The sequence below is a fragment of the Bufo bufo genome, chromosome 3 (genome assembly GCF_905171765.1).
Source record: "Bufo bufo chromosome 3, aBufBuf1.1, whole genome shotgun sequence".
NCBI classification, from domain to species: domain Eukaryota; kingdom Metazoa; phylum Chordata; class Amphibia; order Anura; family Bufonidae; genus Bufo; species Bufo bufo.
Window position 1 is genome coordinate 257,493,706 of NC_053391.1, and position 12,234 is coordinate 257,505,939.

Below are 12,234 nucleotides of genomic sequence, written 5' to 3' on the forward strand. Positions count from 1 at the left end.
CAGACGATCCCATGTAAAATCCCTTTAACCTATTTTGCTAAGATCAGGAGAATGGTATCGGTTTTTGTATGGAAAGCACCCAGAGCTAGACTAAGTTATAGCTTAATATCTCGTTCTAAAGCTCTGGGGGGTACGGGACTACCAAATTTTAGCTCATATTATAAAGCGACAATCATGAATTGTGTGCTTGATCTATGTCACAACCGCTCTACTAAACTATGGGTAGAAATTGAGCATGAAATGGCTCCACATTTAGCCACTGGAATCTTTTGGTTGTCCCCTACCTCCTTGAATTCATTATCTAATTCGCAATCCCCGATGCTTCTATATTCCTTGGCTAGGTCCTGGGCTAAATTTGCGGTTAAACTTGGCCTTATACATTCTCCTGGTCCTCTCACGACACTCACGGGTCATACAGATCTCCCCACAGGCTTGAGTCAACTCCCAGCTTTAGGAGACCAGAATAGACAACCAATCAAATTAATAGACATATATAAACAGAATGGTTTACTCCCTTTGGAGGATCTTTCCCACATTATTCCTGCAGGCCCTGGGCGTTGGCTCCTCTACTTTCAGTTGCGAAGCTTCATTAAATCCCTGATACCTGGATCGCGGTCATGATGTGCACAGCGAGGTCAGCTCCTGATCATGCTATATCTCATTTATATGCCATGTTGAACTCTGGGGAGAAAGAGGACTCTTCCACAGGCACCCAGGGAACTAAACTCAAATTCATGTCTGATTGGGAATCGGAACTGGGATCCACTTTCTCTGTAGACCAATGGTCTAGATCTCTCCTCTTCACTCACAAATTAACTGTGTCTTGTAATTTACAGGAACTCAACTATAAAATCCTTAGCAGATGGTATAGGACCCCAGTGCGATTACACCAATTTTATCCTCAGGTTTCTGATGCATGTTGGAGATGTCTTAGTGCAAGGGGATCCATGACTCATATTTGGTGGGACTGCCCGGGTGTAGCCCCACTGTGGCGGGAGATCTTTGACTTATATAATTTCTTATACAAAGCTACTATTACACCCTCACCTGCGTTAGCTCTTCTATCCATGTTCTCAGGGCGGATCTCACAGATTAAGAAGGGCGCCCTCCGATTGTTTATCCTAGCTATGAGACAGATAATTCCCCGTCAATGGAGGTCTACAGAGAGTCTTTTGAGAGTGACCTGGTCTAACGCCCTGGATTCACTAGTTCATATGGAAGAATTAGGCGCTAGGGATTCAGGATCTGCTACAGCCTTTTGGGGGACTTGGGACCCATGGAATCAATTTCGTACCTCCACATCTTTCCATGATTGGTTGACAACAGGTATTGTCCCCGGTAATAGCTCCTAAATACTACACTAAGCAGAATCTCCTATCCTATCCTATACACCCTCTCCCCCCCCCCCCTCCCTTCCTTTTGTGTATGTCTTGTTTTGGTCTGTCACGTCTTGTGATGTCTTCCTTGTCTTATGTGGTTACTAGTCTGGAAGTTAGAGAATAAATGCCGTGTATGCTCTTAGATTCATCTCTGGAAGCCCCAACGGTACTAATGCTTGAAATTTTGTTCCGTAAGACTAATTATTGAATGTAATACTACCTCAGACTTATTGGTATGTCCAGTTCTCGACCTTGTACTTTACTGTTTTGTATACTCATTGGATATATTTATACATTATTCAATTATACGATTTAATAAAATAATGATTGAACCGTAAATATTACTTTATTATAAATATACTCCCAAATACGTTTCATTAGTTATAATGGCTTGTTTTGTCTAGAAAGCCATCAATAGGAGAAATAAGATGGCCGCCGACCTAATAGTACACATTAGGCAATCACAAACATTTGGTGAAATCAAATCGAAGAAAAACAGTAGAACTCAGGGCTATGTTTAATAGTGAAAGTAAGAGCATTTCCACACGCACAATGCGAAGGGAACTCAAGGGATTGGGACTGAACAGCTGTGTAGCCGTAAGAAAACCACTAATCAGTGAGGCAAACCAGAAAAAAAGGCTTCAATTTGCTAGGGAGCATAAAGATTGAACTCTGGAGCAATAAAAGGATGTCATGTGGTCTGATGAGTCCAGATTTACCCTGTTTCAGAGTGATGGGCGCATCAGGGTAAGAAGAGATGCAGATGAAGTGATGCACCAATCATGCCTAGTGCCTACTGTACAAGCCTGTGGGGGCAGTGCTATGATCTGGGGTTGTTGCACTTGGTCAGGTCTACGTTCAGCAACAGTATGTGCTCCAAGAATGAGGTCAGCTGACTATCTGAACATACTGAATGACCAGGTTATTCCATCAATGGATTTGTTCTTCCCTGATGGCACGGGCATATTCCAAGATGACAATGCCAGGATTCATCGGGCTCAAATTGTGACAGAGTGGTTCAGGGAGCATCATTTTCACACATGGATTGGCCACCACAGAGTCCAGACCTTAACCTCATTGAGAATATTTTAATTATTGTGGAACACCTCAAGGGTTAAAATTTGTAACATCAGTTTTTAATAATTTGATGGGTGTAGTTTCTAAAATGGGGTCATTTATGGGTGGTTTCTATTACATAAGCCCCTCAAAATCACTTTATAAACGAACCGGTGCTTAAAAAAATGATTTGGTTCTTAAACGCTGAAATGCGAGTGGTGATGAAACCCTTTACCTCCTCAGAGTGGTACTTAAAAAGTTAGAACGCAAATACATTAGGGAATCTCCAGATAGATTGAGATACCATTGAAGGACATGGGAAGAGATATAGAGAGTGTTGGGATGGGGGCATGTTATTATGGTATTATGCTATGTACCACCTTTGTACTGCACTGACAATGATTCATTATGATATAACACGTGTATCTAGAATCAATGTTCTTCTTTTCTTTACAGAGGATATACTATGAAAAATTCTATAAAAATTCTATTGGAAAAAAAATATATAAAAAATAATTTGGGAAATTTTGGTAAAAAATTACTTCTAAACTTCTAACGTCCTAAAAAAATAAAATGACATTTACAAAATGATGTCAACATAAAAGTAGACATATGGGGATTGTTAAGTAATAAATATTTTATGAGGTATGACTGTTTTAAAAGCAGTGAAATTGAAATTTTCTAACTTTTTGGGAAATTTGGGATTATTTTATAAATAAAGGTGAAATATATTGACTCAAATTTACCACTGTCATGAAGTACAATGTGCACTGAGAAAACAGTCTCAGAATGGCTTGGATTAGTAAAAGCGTTCCAAAGTTATTACCACATAAAGTGATGTATGTCAGATTTGCAAAAATCGGCCTGGGATTTAAGGTGAAAAGTGGCTCAGTACTGAAGGGGTTAAAGGGGTTCCACCACATATATGAACATATCCAATAACTTCAACCATGGAATTGGAAGTTTATTAACTGCTAATATATCTGGAGCCCACGCTGTAAGGTAATAGAATTCCACAACAAAACGGAAAGTATACGGTTAGAATGTATGGCCTGTCAGGAGAATCCAGCCTCACCTGAAGAGCTCATGCACACAGCCGTAACAGTTTTTGTAACAGCAACACCCCTGTTGCTCCTAGAGAGTCATTTGCATATATTTAAACATAATATTTCTCAGTAATGCGGGCACATATGAACATGGGACCAACACAGATGCCTTTAGCTGCCAAATGCACATGCAACAGGTCAGCCAGTTTCATAGATATAATTGTGCTGAGCCCACTCCATACATGGTGGGTGCCGACTGTATAATACAGCAGGCACCCAGCTTCAATAACGCCAAACCTGGTCATTTAACCACTCACATGCAGCAGTCAATACCAATTGCAGCATCAGCTGAGTCGGCTCCCTCTGCCTTCCGATCAGCGCTCCTGCAGTGAAATCGCAGGGCTACAATCGGTTACCACAGCAGCGTGGGGCCCAAGTTCCCAGGCCTGTCATGATAAACTGCCTGTAAAGCTTCATTCACACTTCAGTGATTTTCATCAGTGATTGTGAGCCAAAACCAGGATTAGATCCTACACAGACATAAGGTATAATGGAAAGATCTGCTCCTGTTCTGTGTTTATAGCCGCACCTGGTTTTGGCTCAAAATCATTGATGGAAAAAACACTGACGTGTGATTGAGGCATAAAGCTATGCACGAGGCATGGCTCAGCAGCAGAGCGTCAGAATCCCATAGACCATAATAGTTCTCTCTATTATGAGCTTTGGGAAAAGTGATCAAAAGTTACTAAATAAAATAAATTAAAAGGGTTTTCTGAGATTTTGATACTGATGACCTATCCTATCCATTGAAGTGAATGGGGCTAAGAGCGATACAAACCACAGCCGCTATCAAATGTACGGCGCTGTGCTTTGTGAGCAGCAAGAAGGTTTCACACAGGAGCACCGATGCCTTCTCAAACAGCTGATCAGCGGGGCCCCCAGGTGTCGGACCCCTCACCGATCAGATACTCATCAGGATAGGTCCTCACTATCAAAATCTTGGAAAACCACTAAAAAAAAAAAAAAAAAAATTACTAATATATACAAAAGATAAAAAATAAAATGGAACATTACAAAAGTGATAAAAAAAAAGTGAAGCGTACACCAAAAACGGTACCAATAAAAACTACAGATCGTCCTGCAAAAAACAAGCCCTCATACAGCTCTGTAGACAAATATAAAAGTTACGGCTGACAGAAAATGCAGATGCAAAGAATTTTTTTTTTAAAAGGTTTTTATTTAGTAAAACAAACACTAATTGTATTGACAAGCCAATTTCACCCCACAAATCATTTTTTCTCGTTTTCCAACACAAGACATGGCGAATTAAATGGTTCCATAAAAATAAATAATAATACAACTTATCCAACAAAAAATTTGCCATCATATAGAAAACGTAAAAACCTCTGGTTATTGCAATGCAGGGAGGAAAAAATAAAAAATGGGCCTGTCCTTCAAGGGTTAAACTGTCCCGTAAACAGCGTAACAAATTAAAACACAGAATTGTTTCTTCCTATTCAAAGCCAATAAGGCCTGTGAACATCAAAAAGGCACCAACGAACACATCTCTCCCCACAAAAACAAACCCGCGCTCAGCTACATCAGGGCACAAAGGAGTCAGTTCTGCCTCTTGGAACGTGGTGACATATGTCATTGTGCAAAAGTAGTAAAAGAAGCAGAACACATCTGCATGTTCTCCCTACGCTCGTGTGGGTTTCCAACCACATCAAAAGACACCGTGATAGGGAAGTTCGATGTGAGCCCCACAGGGGACGGCGAGTGATGTCTGTAGAGCGCTGATTCCGCACTACTTGGCTGAAAATACTCCTCAAAAATGTAAGGGCTCATGCTCACGGCTGTGTTTTGTGGACCGCAAATCGCGGATCCCCTGTTATTTTTCACATACCACCATTTATTTTTGGACTTCTGTCGAAATGTCCTAACCTTTTCTGCAAAACAGGGCCGTTGGAACGGACGTGCGGATGCGGACAGCACATGGCCCCATTGCAATGAACAGGTTCACATCCGACCCGCAAGATATGTGGATCAGACCCGCTCCAAACATACGGGCGCGTGCATCAGCCCTAACAAGAATATTTTTACTCCGCCGAAAAAAAACTAAAATAAATTTGTGCCATCTCTGAATACACAACCGCCTTCATGTACCTTAGCACTAAACGGATAATAAGGAGAAATTGGACTAAATTTCAAATTTGCAACTAAAATACACAGCAGATTCCTTAAGCAAAAAATATATAATTTAAAAATTATATTATATACATAGTGTAAAAATTGTAAAAAGGCATGAGTGATTTGGATTGTGTCTGTTGAGGGAAAAACTGATGGTTTGCCACGTTCAATACGTTTTTTCCATGATTACGTCCAGTGTGTGCGTTATTTCGTTCTGGATGGCATGTGCACAATATAGAACAAGCTGCGTTTTTTTCCTGAATGCAAAGATGATGAGTGAAAAACCACTCATGTGGACAGACTGAAACAAACGGGCCAGCATTGACATCCGGACGGAAAACTCGCCTGTGTGAAAGAGGCCCAAGATGTGAGGAGTTCATACGTACCACACATTTCTACAGGGAAATATTGGGACAGTATATCATTTCACTCCTACAATACAAGCAGTAACTCTTTCATTGAGCATTAGAAACCCAAGCCTATCATAAATCAGTAGGCCGCTTTTAGGGAGGGCATGAGCCAGGTCTTGTTTTAAAGCAGACAATCTAAGCTTAAAATTAAGAGTGGGATTAGGATGCTAGCTGCTATCCAACCAAAGGTACAGGTTTAGAAATGAGGTGTATGCAGCACTCACTCCTGACCCATTTGTAATGGCTGTATTGGGTCTTATTTTAAAGCTTAGATTGTCCGCTTTACAACAAGTTCTGACTGATCTCTAGCTGTCGTACAGCCTGGGATACAACCATCAGTAGTGGTTCTGAAGTGCTAACCAGCATGGTTGTAGGAGATAGGTCCCTGGCAGACAAAGTGTTTAATTGTTTGCGCTGAAGTGTCAGGAGTAGGACCACTATTGGAATAATGCAAAAAGATTAATACTCACTGCCAAGAGCCTCCCTCCATCCCAGTGCCACAGCCATATGCCCATTTACCTCATGTGATGGCTGCAGCTCTGAGGCCAGTGACTGGCTGCAGGTGTATGTGAACATCACCGCTGCAGTCAAGACAAAGCCCAGTGGGAAGGGGAGTATAAGACGTATACTCTACACCTTATTGTCAATGACAGTAATGGGATCCAACATAAATACTGGCTTTCTGCCGGACACCCCCAGATCTCTATACAGTGAATGGGGGCTATGCTGTATACAGAGTACGGGTGGTCTGTTCGTCTTCAACACCAAACTGCCGGAGTACAGTTTTTATTTTTATTAGTATAACAGTCCCTGAAATGAACTAGAAAAACAAAAAACCCTCTTTAAATCGGTGGGGTAGGTTACAAAGCAGCAGGATGGAGGCACCAAGCGTGGTACAGGGAATGGAGTGGTGGTCACACAAAGGAGACCCATCAGATTCCACCTATGTCAGAAGCCTCCCCCCGAATGTGTACCATAATAAAACAACTGGCCCAGCACATGGCTACTGGATTTCCTATATAACACACTGGGGGAGGGGGCTTTTGAATAAAGTCAGAGAACCACTTTCTGACCAGGAGCCACCACAGGCCTGGAGGCTGAAGTTCACAGCCGATAAACCACTGCTAAGGAGCAACTCCTGGAAACAAACAGGCTCCTCACAGCAGTAAGCCATGTGAACACAAAACAGACCAGGCGTTTCTCATTTGTGCGACTTGTGTGGCCCTGAGGACAATGGGACGGTTGACTAGAGCCTCCGGTGAGAAGTGAGGCCGCAGCCGCAGAGGACAATGCAGCCGTCTATTATTTACATGTGCATGTATACATACAAGGAGTGTGTGCCTTCCCCGGTACCACCTCCTCCGGTCTCTCTGTCTGCTCCTCCCCTCCATTACCCAGCACCCCGCCCCCTTTGAACCGGTACCTGCTTTCCCGGTGTCCGCTCCTCCTCCTCCACGGTGTCTCCGCCTCATGTCTTCACCGCTCCCGCTCTTTATTCCGCCATTCGCGGTTCGCTCGACCTGTCACCCGCCGCCGCCGCCGCGCAAGACCACGCCCCCCGGCTCTATATACCGTTATCCCACTGGCTCCCGCCCGCCGGCGCTCGTTCCTCCGCGGGCTGTGATTGGCGCAGACACTAGCCACACACAAAGCGCTGCCTCCTTCCTTCACCACGCTCAGCGCACGCAGGCCGTACTAAGGGTATTATTGTGGCTCTACGTAAAGTGCGTAACGTCCGTGAGGACTGATTGGCCGTAAAGTGCAGCCGCCTTCGTGAATCGGAAAGTGTGGTTGAGCAGCAAGAGGGTAAATAAGGTTGCAGGAAACAAAGAAGTCTTAAAGGTGCAGGGCCCCAGGGTGAAGCTGAGCTGCAGCCTCTCTGTTCCAAACAAGTGGCTACAAAGTGAACCACGTGAGTATGGTAGTGAAGCCTAAGAATAGGTGCAGTCTGCATCTGCAGAGCATCACAATTTCTAGTCAATCCCTATTCTCCAGAAATAAGAAAATATGGCATACTAGTTATGGTAACACTGACATGGAAAAGGATCTAGGAATTTTAATAAACTGCAAACTAAGCTGCATAGATGCCCGTGATAAGAACATAGTCCTACCACTTTACAAATCATTAGTCGGACCACACATGGAGTACTGTGTACAGTTCTGGGCTCCTGTAAACAAGGCAGACATAGCAGAGCTGGAGAGGGTCCAGAGGAGGGCAACTAAAGTAATAACTAGAATGGGGCAACTACAGTACCCTGAAAGATTATCAACATTAGGGTTATTCACTTTAAAAAAAAGACGACTGAGGGGAGATCTAATGAATATGTATAAATATATCAGGGGTCAGTACAGAGATCTCTCCCATCATCTATTTATCCCCAGCACTGTGACTGTGACGAGGGGACATCCTCTGCGTTTGGAGGAAAGAAGGTTTGTACACAAACATAGAAGAGGATTCTTTACGGTAAGAGCAGTGAGACTATGGAACTCTCTGCCTGAGGAGGTGGTGATGGTGAGTACAATAAAGGAATTCAAGAGGGGCCTGGACGTATTTCTGGAGCGTAATAATATTACAGGCTATAGTTACTAGAGGGGGGTCGTTGATCCGGGAAGTTATTCTGATTGCCTGATTGGAGTCGGGAAGGAATTTTTTATTCCCCTAAAGTGGGGAAAATTGGCTTTTACCTCACAGTTGTTTTTTTTTTCCTTCCTCTGGATCAACTTGCAGGATGACAGGCCGAACTGGATGGACAGATGTCTTTTTTCGGCCTTATGTACTATGTTACTATGTCCTTGTAGGTAAAGAATGCTGCTCCTCCTTGTTTACATCAATTAACTTAAAGGGCTTCTGTCACCCCATTAAACCGTTTTTTTTTTTTTCTTTACTAATAATACCTACACTGCGATCTCAGCATACATAAGCCAATTAATGATTTTCGTTCAGTAGAATTTGCTAAAAATCGATTTTTATAATATGTAAATTACCTTGCTACCAGCAAGTAGGGCGGCTACTTGCTGGTAGCCGCCGCATCCTCCGATCGTAATGACGCCCCCTCGGCTTGTTGATTGACAGGGCCAGCGGATGGGATCTTTCTCTGCTGGCCCTGCCTGTTACCATTCAAAATCTGGCGCCTGCGCCGCGGCCGTACGTATCTTCAATCTGCGCAGGCGCACTGAGAGGCGGCCACTCACTCGGCCGCTCCATCCTCAATGCGCCTGCGCCGATGACGTCACATCTACACCCGGCGCAGGCGCATTGAGGAGCGCCCTGTCAATCAACGAGCCGAGGGGGCGTCATTACGATCGGAGGATGCGGCTGCTACCAGCAAGTAGCCGCCCTACTTGCTGGTAGCAAGGTAATTTACATATTATAAAAATCGATTTTTAGCAAATTCTACTGAACGAAAATCATTAATTAGCTTATGTATGCTGAGATCGCAGTGTAGGGATTATTAGTAAAGAAAAAAAAAAAAACGGTTTAATGGGGTGACAGAAGCCCTTTAAAATCTTACATCAGATCAGTCATAGCACAGTCTAAGGCTACTTTCACACTTGCGTTGTTCTTTTCCGGCATAGAGTTCCGTCACAGGGGCTCTATACCGGAAAAGAACTGATCAGGTATGTCCCCATGCATTCTGAATGGAGAGTAATCCGTTCAGTTTGCATCAGGATGTCTTCAGTTCAGTCGTTTTGACTGATCAGGCAAAAGAGAAAACCGTAGCATGCTACGGTTTTATCTCCGGCTAAAAAAACTGAAGACTTGCCTGAATGCCGGATCAGGCATTTTTTCCCATAGGAATGTATTAGTGCCGGATCCGGCATTCAGAATACCGGAATGCCGGATCCGTCCTTCCGGTATGCGCATGCGCAGACTGAAAAAAAGGTGAAAAAATAAATGCCGGATCCGTTTTTGCCGGATGACACCGGAAAGACGGATCCGGCATTTCAATGCATTTTTTCGACTGATCAGGCATTTTTAAGACTGATCAAGATCCTGATCAGTCTTACTAATGCCATCAGTTAGCATACATTTTGCCTGATCCGGCAGGCAGTTCCGGCGACGGAACTGCTTGCCGGATCTCTCTGCCGCAAGTGTGAAAGTAGCCTAAGGACTCATTCACACTTCAGTGTTTGGTCAGTGATTTCTATCAGTGATTGTGAGCCAAAACCAGGTGCCAGCCTAAAGCCTGTATTACACCAGCAGATTATTGGTCAGATGGCCCTTCACACAAACAGATCTTTTGTTATACACATGATTGGCCAGATAATCTATTGGTGTAATACAACCCTAAGCAATGAACAAGTGCAGATCCTTTCACTATACCTTATCCCTGTGTAGGCTCCACTCCTGGTCTTGGCTCCCAATCACTGATGTGTGAATAAGGCTTAAAAGGGAAGAATGCATTAGACACCAAAATTGAAGGGGTTGTCTGGCTGATGAACCACAGGACAGGGGATAACTGTTGGATCGGTGGGGGTCCTAGTGCTGGGACACTCAACAATCACAAGAACGGGGGTCCCTTACCCCTGAAAATAGTGGAGCGGCAGTTCGCACATGCGTGCGGCCACTCCATTCACAAAAAAAGTATATGTAACGGATGCCCCAGAATGATACCACACAGTGGTATCAGTTCACCATAGAGTTCCATTGCAAAAAAAACGCATACATTTTTTTTACCGGACTGTGCATGATACAAGAACGTGGTGTGTTACGTTTTGTATCCTTTTTTTTTTAACGTGATGTGAACCCACCCTAACCCATAGCCCACAGCTCCCCTTCTAATGCTGCCTGGTGTCTCACGACAGAAAGAAAACAACCAAAGTGGTGACCTACATACAATAAGCCAGTTATCTGTACGGTGATTATTATTGGAGCTTCACGGTAAAGGGGCAAGCCTAAGATGAGCCCTATTGAACTAAAATTCTGGTATAAAAATCTCAAAGTAAGCCAATACTCTGAACCACTGTGATAAATCTCATCCTGGCCTAGACATAAAATCATTTCATCCTTTATTCCATCTTCTATAAAAAGCCATGTAAAAGTAGATTGCATCTTTCCTACGCGTTTTGAGCTCCTTCTGAGCTCTTGTCCACAGCATAGTTTACTACAAAGCCCTCCCTCCACTTCCATGCATGTGACCAACAAACATAGAACGCATACAAAAGACTGGACTGGAGTAGGAAACATGCCAATAAATCATCATACAATCTGGCCTATAATTGAGACACCTAGAGAATCTTGTATCCAAGCACAAAATCTAAAAAGCCTCATGATTAAATGCTTTCCTAATGCAATTTCTTCCTCAGACTGGTTTATGGATTTATTTTTGTGCCGCAAAAGTGGAAAGTTTTCAGAGAGCTACAATGTGCTTCAATAAAGTGTCTTGCTACACCTGATGCCCCCGTGTGTTCCTTCATAATATCAGAAATGTGTTCCACTATACGAGCTGTACGTTTTATGGTTGTCCACCTATGTATGACTTTGAGCAGACATTACATCACATAATCCATGTCATTGATCTTATACACTCTGTCATCATTAGTATTACTAAAATGACTTGTCTTTTGGGCATAGGAGCATACATTGCATTTAGGACCTCCGCACGTAAAAACCCTTTTCACCAAGCCAGATTTTTCCTGTTTTCGAATGTCTAAACAGACTCGGGGAGAACTTACAGTGGGGAAATTAAGTATTTGATACACTGGCGATTTTGCAAGTTTTCCCACCTACAAAGAATGGAGAGGTCTGTAATTTTTATTGTAGGTACACTTCAACCTGAGAGACAGAATCAAAAAAAAATCCAGAAAATCACATTGCATGATTTTTTTATAATGAGTTTGCATTTTATTGCATGAAATAAGTATTTGATACAATAGAAACAGAATTTAATATTTGGTACAGAAACCTTTGTTTGCAATTACAGATTACAGAGGTAGGACGTTTCCTGCAGTTCTTGGCCAGGTTTGCACACATTGCAACAGGGATTTTGGCCCACTCCTCCATACAGATCTTCTCCAGATCTGTCAGGTTTCGAGGCTGTTGCTGGGCTACATTGAGTTTCAGCGTCCTCCAAAGATTTTTGATTGGGTTCAGGCCTGGAGACTGGCTAGGCCACTCCAGGACCTTGAAATGCTTCTTACGGAGCCACTCTT

The 12,234-nt window shown here is 43.1% G+C and overlaps 1 protein-coding gene across 1 annotated transcript in view; it reads right to left on the minus strand.

Annotated features, from left to right (window-relative positions):
* Window positions 1–7,913, minus strand: part of USP49 (ubiquitin specific peptidase 49) — a 112,027-nt gene extending 104,114 nt beyond the window's left edge. The window contains exon 1 of the mRNA XM_040424112.1: window positions 7,505–7,913. The gene's annotated coding sequence lies outside the window, so the exon portion shown is untranslated. The remainder of the gene's footprint in view (window positions 1–7,504) is intronic.
* Window positions 7,914–12,234: the final 4,321 nt, after the last annotated feature.